The sequence below is a fragment of the Rutidosis leptorrhynchoides genome, chromosome 8 (genome assembly GCF_046630445.1).
Source record: "Rutidosis leptorrhynchoides isolate AG116_Rl617_1_P2 chromosome 8, CSIRO_AGI_Rlap_v1, whole genome shotgun sequence".
Lineage (NCBI taxonomy): Eukaryota > Viridiplantae > Streptophyta > Magnoliopsida > Asterales > Asteraceae > Rutidosis > Rutidosis leptorrhynchoides.
In genome coordinates, this window is record NC_092340.1 from 238688231 (window position 1) to 238697142 (window position 8912).

Below are 8912 nucleotides of genomic sequence, written 5' to 3' on the forward strand. Positions count from 1 at the left end.
TCTTTGGTTCACATCACAACTCGAGTCATACTCACGCTAGAGTACTACCGGCTCTTTGGTTCACACTCTAACAAAGCTAAGGTGCTACCGGCTCTTTGGTTCACACCCTAACAAATCGTGCTATAGCGCTACCGGCTCTTTGGTTCACACTATAACACACGTACTATGACGCTACCGGCTCTTTGGTTCACATCATAGCACGCTCGCACATACTATGGCACTACCAGCTCTTTGGTTCATACCATAGCATACAAATAAATACATTACATACATATGCATATAATCATTCCACTCACCTTTAACGATTTGGTGACGGTTTTATACTTCCACAAGCTTCAAAGAAAGTACCTAATATAATAAGTACTTCAATCAACCCACATAACTAGTTGGACTAAATACCAACAATTTCACTTATGTGCATTTAATGACTTAAATGCATTAAATGCCCCATTTTCACTAAAACCGCCCTTTAAGGGTCAAGACCATCATTAATCACTCAAGAGCTAGTGATTAAGGTCCAACAACATTAACCATTACACAATTAGGGTATTTCATACCCATATTTCCCAATTAGGTCAATCATTAGCCCTTTGACTAATTTAAAGTCAACACACCCATTTCGGGTTATCTACTAACCCATCTAACACCCATTTACTAATTAACTAGGTGTGCTAGTGATTGACTAACCAATTAGAACTCATAAACATCAATTAACCTTTTGAAACCCTAGGTTAGTTACCATTGAGTCTTTATGACTCCATTTTACCCAAGAACACCCAAAATCACCAAATATTGGTTTTATGTTCTTCATTTACCCAAACCCTAACCCTTACACAAAATCAAAGTAAGGAAATTAAAGTTAGAACATACCACTACAACCACAACGGAGCTAGAGAGGAGATGAACAACTTTAATAACCGCACTTTGGTCCGAGAACAACTTCTTCCTCTTGGATTTAAGCTTTCTCACTCAAGAATCACACTCTCTCTCTCTCAAATTTAAGTGAAGAGGATAAGGTTGTTGATAATGGAGTTAATGATACTCCAAAAACTGACCAACTGGCCTTTAACTCGTCCACAAGTGAAATTACCAAAAAGCCCATCAAAATATCTGAATAAAAGAGCTGGATCCGGCTACAGTGAACAGTGCGCAGCGCGCACGATTAGGTGTGCGCTGAGCGCACCTAGCCCAGCTCAACTTCTGACTTCTGTTTGATTACACAACTTCACCCACACGCTATGTACCATATATACCCTACTGTACAATGAAGATTAGAGTCTTACAACTCTCCCCCACTTGAATCGGAGCGCGTCCTCGCGATCCAATCCGCATGACAAGAGGGAAGGTAAACCAACACGAATTCTTCGGACTCCCAAGTAAACTCGGAACCTTTACTACGACGCCAATGAACTTTATAAGTTCTCACTTCTTTATTTCTCAACCTTTTGACCTTCTCATCAAGTATGGCAATCGGCTCCTCAATATATTCTAACTTATTGTTTAGCTCAATCTCGTCTAACGGCACCCAAGATGAATCATCCACAAGACACTTGCGGAGATGGGAAACATGAAATGTATTATGGATCCCCGCAAGCTCTTCGGGTAATTCCAAACGATACACGACTTCACCAACACGAGCTAAAACCTTAAATGGCCCAATAAACCGAGGAGCTAACTTTCCCCGTTTTCGAAACCGAATAACACCTTTCCATGGCAAAACCTTAAGCATCACCATGTCACCTTCTTGAAATTTGATCATTCATCTACGCTTGTCGGCATACGACTTTTGTCTATCTTGCAACTTTTTCAAATGATCCCGAATCATGTCAATCTTACTATTCGTTTCTAAGACCAAATCGGTACTCCCGATTTCTTTTTGACCAACTTCACCCCAACAAATTGGAGTTCGACACCTCCGCCCATAAAGCATCTCGTAAGGTGGCATCCCGATACTAGTATGATAACTATTATTGTACGAGAATTCCACCAAAGGTAAGTGCTCATCCCAACTACCACCGAAATCAATAATACATTCTCGCAACATATCCTCCAATGTTTGATTCGTACGTTCGGTTTGACCGTCCGTTTGAGGATGATACGCCGTGCTCAATTTCAATTGTTTACCCATATCTTCATGAAACTTTTCCCAAAACCAAGATGTAAAACGAGTATCTCGATCCGAAATAATAGATATAGGAACCCCATGTCGAGCGACTACCTCCTTGAAAAACAATTTAGCCAAGGTTTCTGATGATATCGCTTCCCGAATGGGAAGAAACAAGGTACTCTTCGTCAATCGATCAACTATCACCCAAATCGAATCGAATTGGGTTCTTGCCGTTTTAGGTAACTTTGTGATGAAATCCATGGTAATGTGCTCCCATTTCCACTTCGGGATTTCTAACAGTTGTAACTTACCATACGGCTTTTGGTGTTCGGCATTAACTTGCAAACACGTGACACATTGCTCAACATACTTAACAACATCACGTTTCATGCCCGGCCACCAATAATCCTTTCTCAAATCGAGGTACATTTTTGTTGCGCCCGGATGAACGGAATACTTTGACTTATGTGCTTCATCAAGTAGCACTCGTCGATAATCCCCCATCTTAGGCACCCACACTCTTCCTTGAAAAGACAACAAACTACGCGAACCCATAGTAATGAATTTCGATTACCCCACAATTTGTTCCGCATGCTTGTTGTGAACGTAAGTTTCAATTTGAATCACACCAAGTTTTTCAAGAAAATCATTAGTAATAATCATACGTAACGATCCTACTCGTATCGCCGGATGTTGACTCTTTCGGCTTAATGCATCCACGACCACATTCGCCTTACCCGAATGATAAAGTATTTCACAATCGTAGTCTTTCACCACATCCATCCACCTACATTGACGATAATTAAAATCTCTTTGATCAAAAAGATGTTTCAAACTTTTGTGATCCGAATAAATCGTACACTTGACACCATACAAGTAATGGCGCCAAATTTTCAACGCATGAACAACCGCCGCCAACTCAAGATCATGAGTCGGATATCTCGTCTCGTGTTCCTTTAATTGTCGAGAGGCATAATCGATGACTTTACCCCTTTGCATTAGAACACAACCGAGCCCATTTAAAGAAGCATCACAATAGACCGTCAAGTCTTCCACCCCTTCGAGCAAAACTAGCACCGGAACTTGACACAACTTCTCGTTTAACAATTGAAAAGCAATTTCTTGTTCGTTCTCCCAATTAAATCTCGCATTCTTTCTCGTTAACTTCGTCAATGGAGAAGCAATCTTGGAAAACTCTTGGATAAACCGACGATAATAACCGGCCAATCCTAGAAAACTTCGGATTTCCGTAGGCGTAGTCGGTCATCCCCAACTCTTTACCGTCTCTATCTTCCCCGGATCTACTTGAATACCATTTTCGTTCACAATGTGGCCAAGGAATTGAACTTCCCTTAGCCAAAATTCACATTTGGAGAATTTAGCATACAACTTCTCCTTCCGCAACGTCTTTAACACACTCCGCAAATGATGTTCATGTTCCTTCATACTCTTCGAATAGACAAGTATGTCGTCGATGAACACAATTACCGACTTGTCCAACATAGGTTGGCACACTTTGTTCATAAGATCCATGAATGCTGCCGGTGCATTCGTAAGACCAAAAGGCATTACCACGAATTCAAAATGCCAATAACGCGTTCGAAAAGCTGTTTTCTCGATATCTTCCTCACGGACCCGCATTTGGTGATAGCCGGACCGTAGGTCGATTTTGGAGAAATACGTTGCACCTTGGAGTTAGTCAAACAAATCGTCAATCCTAGGCAAAGGATAACGATTCTTGATCGTCACTTTGTTCAACTCCCGATAATCGATGCACATCCGCATACTACCATCTTTCTTCTTCACAAACAAAACCGAAGCGCCCCATGGCGAAGCACTCGGTCGGATAAAACCCTTTTCAAGTAGCTCTTGGGTTTGATTTAACAACTCTTGCATTTCCGTCGGCGCTAAACGATAAGGAGTTTTAGCAATGGGGGTAGCCCCCAGAACCAACTCAATGCGAAATTCAACTTGTCTTTCCGCCAGAACACCCGGTAACTCATCTGGAAAAACGTCTTCAAATTCACTCACCACCGGAATTTCACGAATGGATGGTGGCTCATCTCGAGTATCAACAACATGGGCAAGAAAAGCCATGCCACCGCCAACAAGAAAACGACGTGCCCGTGCAAAAGTGCATATCGGCACAAGTCTTCTTCGTTTATCGCCATGAATAATTAACTCCCCCCACTAGGGGTCTTCACTCGAATAGATTTTTCATGGCATGCAATATCGGCTCTATTATGATCGAGCCAATCCATACCAACAACGATATCAAAATCACCCAAAGTCATCGAGATGAGATCGATTTTAAAGTTTTCGACACCAAACACAACATTACAATTTTTACATACATCAACCACTAGCACCATCTTGCCATCCGCTATTTCAACTTCTACTGGACGACTTAACTTAGCTAACGGTTTATTAAGTTTGGGCACAAATTTTGGTGACACAAACGACAAGTTTGCACCACTATCAAAGAGTATCCTTGCCGGATTGGAATTAACCATGAAAGTACCTGAGACAACTTCGCTAGATTGCTTGGCCTCCTCATTGATCATCAAATAATTTCAACCCCTAGCCGTACCCGCCGCCTTCTCTAGTCGCTTAACATTATCGTTGCGCAATTCGGGACACTCCGGCCTCTTGTGCCCCTCTTTGTTACAATTAAAACAAACGATTTTGTTGGAAGATGAGTTCGTACAATCACGGGCCAAGTGCCCTTGTCGACCACAATTGTAGCACGTGGGCCCAAAACTCTTAGAAGCCCCCTTTTTTGCACTACCGACGCTCTCAGCCACACTCTTGTTCTTCTTGTTCGAGTGGCTAGTAGCTTCAAATTTTCGTTTGCCAAAGGTGAAGTCACTCTTTCTTAGAGCAAGCGACTGAAAACTCTTAGCGATATCAAATAGCTCATCAAAAGTCTTCACCGAATTCCTACTAATCCTTTCTTAATAGTTATCATTCAAGGTTCGGTAGAAATCTTCTTTCAACATGTGATCGTTCTCGTCATACTCCGGGCAAAATTGGGTCTTTGATAAGAAAGTGGACTTGAGAGTGTTCAAATCCATTGACCCTTGCCTTAAAGTACGTAACTCATCCTTAAGCTTTGAAAGATCGGCGGAAGTTCGGTACTCCTTGAAAAATTCTTCTTTAAACTCGTCCCACGTCAAACTCATACTTTGTTCTTCGCCATAAAGTCAGATTTTCGCGTCCCACCACAACTTGGCATCACCCCTCATCATGCTACTATCAAACCTCGTCTTTTTATCGAGATGGCACTCACTAGTACGGAAAGCCCCCTCCATATTGGAGATCCATCGAGCACTCTTGAGTGGGTCTCGTTCACCTTCAAAGGTGGGAGGTTGAGCATCTTTGAAGTTTTTATAGTGGAACTCTCGTCTTTCCGCGTTATCCTCTTTAAGAACAATCTTAACTTGTTCCTTGACTAGATTGACTACTTGTTCGTTAATCGAATCCAAAAACATCTTCTTAACATCATCTAAGAAGGCCTCATGACGCCTTTGCATAATGGCCTCAACCTTGGCCGTAAACTCAACATCCTCGCTCGAACCCCCTTCATTGGTCTCGGGTCCGTTTCTCGTCTTCATACTATAAAACGGAAAAGGTTAAGCAACGAACGAGAAAACTTAACACATATGTATATACATATACACCACACTACCCCATCTTGCTCAACAATCGTCGTACATCGCTTGTTTGACACGATTTTAACTCGTAACAATGGTAGCTAATCATTGTTAGGCGAGCACGTCGCATTAACTTGCTAGTACAACGTCTATCTTGCTTGATGATTGCTAACACAACACAAAACAATTAGCGCAAGGTTAGTTCACATAAACCTAAGCACTAATCAACTCCCGGTCCGACCCGTCTACTACAAGTCCCGCATAAAGCGCATACACAAATAAATCTAAGTCTAGGCACCTATCTCAAGTCGCCTAAATCCCTTAGACCATGCTCTGATACCACTTGTAACAACCCAACCCAATATACAATCGAACACGCATAAGAAATTTTTTTATTATTATTACAGGGGAGTGCGCCACGCGCACCACCTCAGGGTGCGCGGCGCGCACAGGTCTATTTTCAGTTCTGTCCGATTTTTCAATTTTTCAAATAAAGATCTCCCACTTCCTGACATATTTAGACGAAACGCTTTTCACAACAAGTTCTAATATGAAAAACTCATACGATTCAAACATAAAATGAGTTTTACAAATCGAGGCCCACATCGATCGTTTTACGAGTTTCATACAAAAGTTTGAGTTTTGACCACACTATTTAAATTCCAAACGATACTATGAGCATGGTGTTTGGGGTTAAACTACCCAAATCTCGGTCAAACTCCAAAAGCTATCACATCCCAAAAGCGTCCCCTAAACAACAAGCGGGATCTCTAATCCAATCGAAGGCCCTTACCCTTGTCAACGCCGGAGCCTATAAAAGATAAACAATGAGAGGGTAAGTAAAGCTTAGTGAATGCAATAATTATACCCATATATATATAACATACCTACTTGCAATCACTTACACATATACCGCATACACGCTAGCAATACAATTAGCATACCATCTCAAGTACAAAGCTAATAATCTCCAACAAACCGCTACTAGCGTAATCAATAACATATAATCGACATAATATAATATGCTACAAAACAAAATACACAACCATGGTTAACCATTCTCGCGTCATGGTGCTACCGGCTCTTTGGTTCACACCATACGCATTTGTCATGACGCTACCGGCTCTTTGGTTCACATCACAACTCGAGTCATACTCATGCTAGAGTGCTACCGGCTCTTTGGTTCACACTCTAACAACGCTAAGGTGCTACTGGCTCTTTGGTTCACACCCTAACAAATCGTGCTATAACGCTACCGGCTCTTTGGTTCACACTATAACACACGTACTATGACACTACTGGCTCTTTGGTTCACATCATAGCACGCTCGCACATATTATGGCACTACCGGCTCTTTGGTTCATACCATAGCATACAAATAAATACATTACATACATATGCATATAATCATTCCACTCACCTTTAACGATTTGGTGACGGTTTTATACTTCCACAAGCTTCAAAGCAAAGTACCTAATATAATAAGCACTTCAATCAACCCACATAACTAGTTGGACTAAATACCAACAATTTCACTTATGTGCATTTAATGACTTAAATGCATTAAATGCCCCATTTTTACCAAAACCGCCCTTTAAGGGTCAAGACCATCATTAATCACTTAAGAGCTAGTGATTAAGGTCCAACAACATTAACCATTACACAATTAGGGTATTTCATACCCATATTTCCCAATTAGGTCAATCATTAGCCCTTTGACTAATTTAAAGTCAACACACTCATTTCGGGTTATCTACTAACCCATCTAACACCCATTTACTAATTAACTAGGTGTACTAGTGATTAACTAACCAATTAGAACTCATAAACATCAATTAACCTTTTGAATCCCTAGGTTAGTTACCATTGAGTATTTATGACTCCATTTTACCCAATAACACCCAAAATCACCAAATATGGGTTTTATGTTCTTCATTTACCCAAACCCTAACCCTTACACAAAATCAAAGTAAGGAAATTAAAGTTAGAACATACCACTACAACCACAATGGAGCTAGAGAGGAGATGAACAACTTTAATACCCGCACTTTGGTTTGAGAACAACTTCTTCCTCTTGGATTTAAGCTTTCTCACTCAAGAATCACACTCTCTCTCTCTAAAATTTAAGTGAAGAGGATAAGGTTGTTGATAATGGAGTTAATGATACTCCAAAAACTGACCAACTGGCCTTTAACTCGTCCACAAGTGAAATTACCAAAAAGCCCATCAAAATATCTGAATAAAAGAGTTGGATCCGGCTACAGTGAACAGTGCGCGGCGCGCACCATTAGGTGTGCGCTGAGCGCACCTAGCCCAGCTCAGCTTCTGACTTCTGTTTGATTACACAACTTCACCCACACGCTATGTACCATATATACCCTGCTATACAATGAAGATTAGGGTCTTACAGACCTAATCTGTTTATTTTTTTATATATCATGAACTGCTCTTTAATCTGTTTAATTTCTTAATTGGATCATGATATCTGCTTTTAATTTTTAAATCAATCGTGATATGCTTTTTATTTTTTTATTTTTTTCTGTTCTTTGTTGAATTATGTCGATTATCAAACCATTATATAAAATGGATTAGCTCGTGTTCATAATAAAATTCATCCACCTTCTATCATCAATTATCAATTATAACAACTTCAGTCGAGTGAATTAAACCGAAATATATTTTTTTCTTTCGTCGACCTCTGTTATTGTTCATATTTTCAAAAACCCAGAAATCGAATCCAATTTCAAATTATATAAACGTAGTAGTGTTTGGAATCCTCTAAACAAACTTCCTGTAAAATCCCAAAACCCAATTCATTATATCGTGTTCGAATTTACAAGTCAATCCTAAATTTTTAAAAGTCAACCGAATTGTTCTTCGTGAAATTTGAATTCGTTTTGATGTTTTTTGATCAATTGATGATTGAGAAAGTTTCTGTAAAGGATATACTACTTATTTCATGAAGGAATTGTTAGCCAAAACAGTCTCAAATTCAAAATCACGATTTGAGTTATATTTTTTCTTCGAACACTGCAGCTGCTGTTTTAATATTTTTTTTTATCTTCCTATCAATCAAGACATCACAACTGGTTAATAATTTTTCGATTTCACATCCTAATTCAAACCTTTAAATGGCTGTTATGATTATGGTA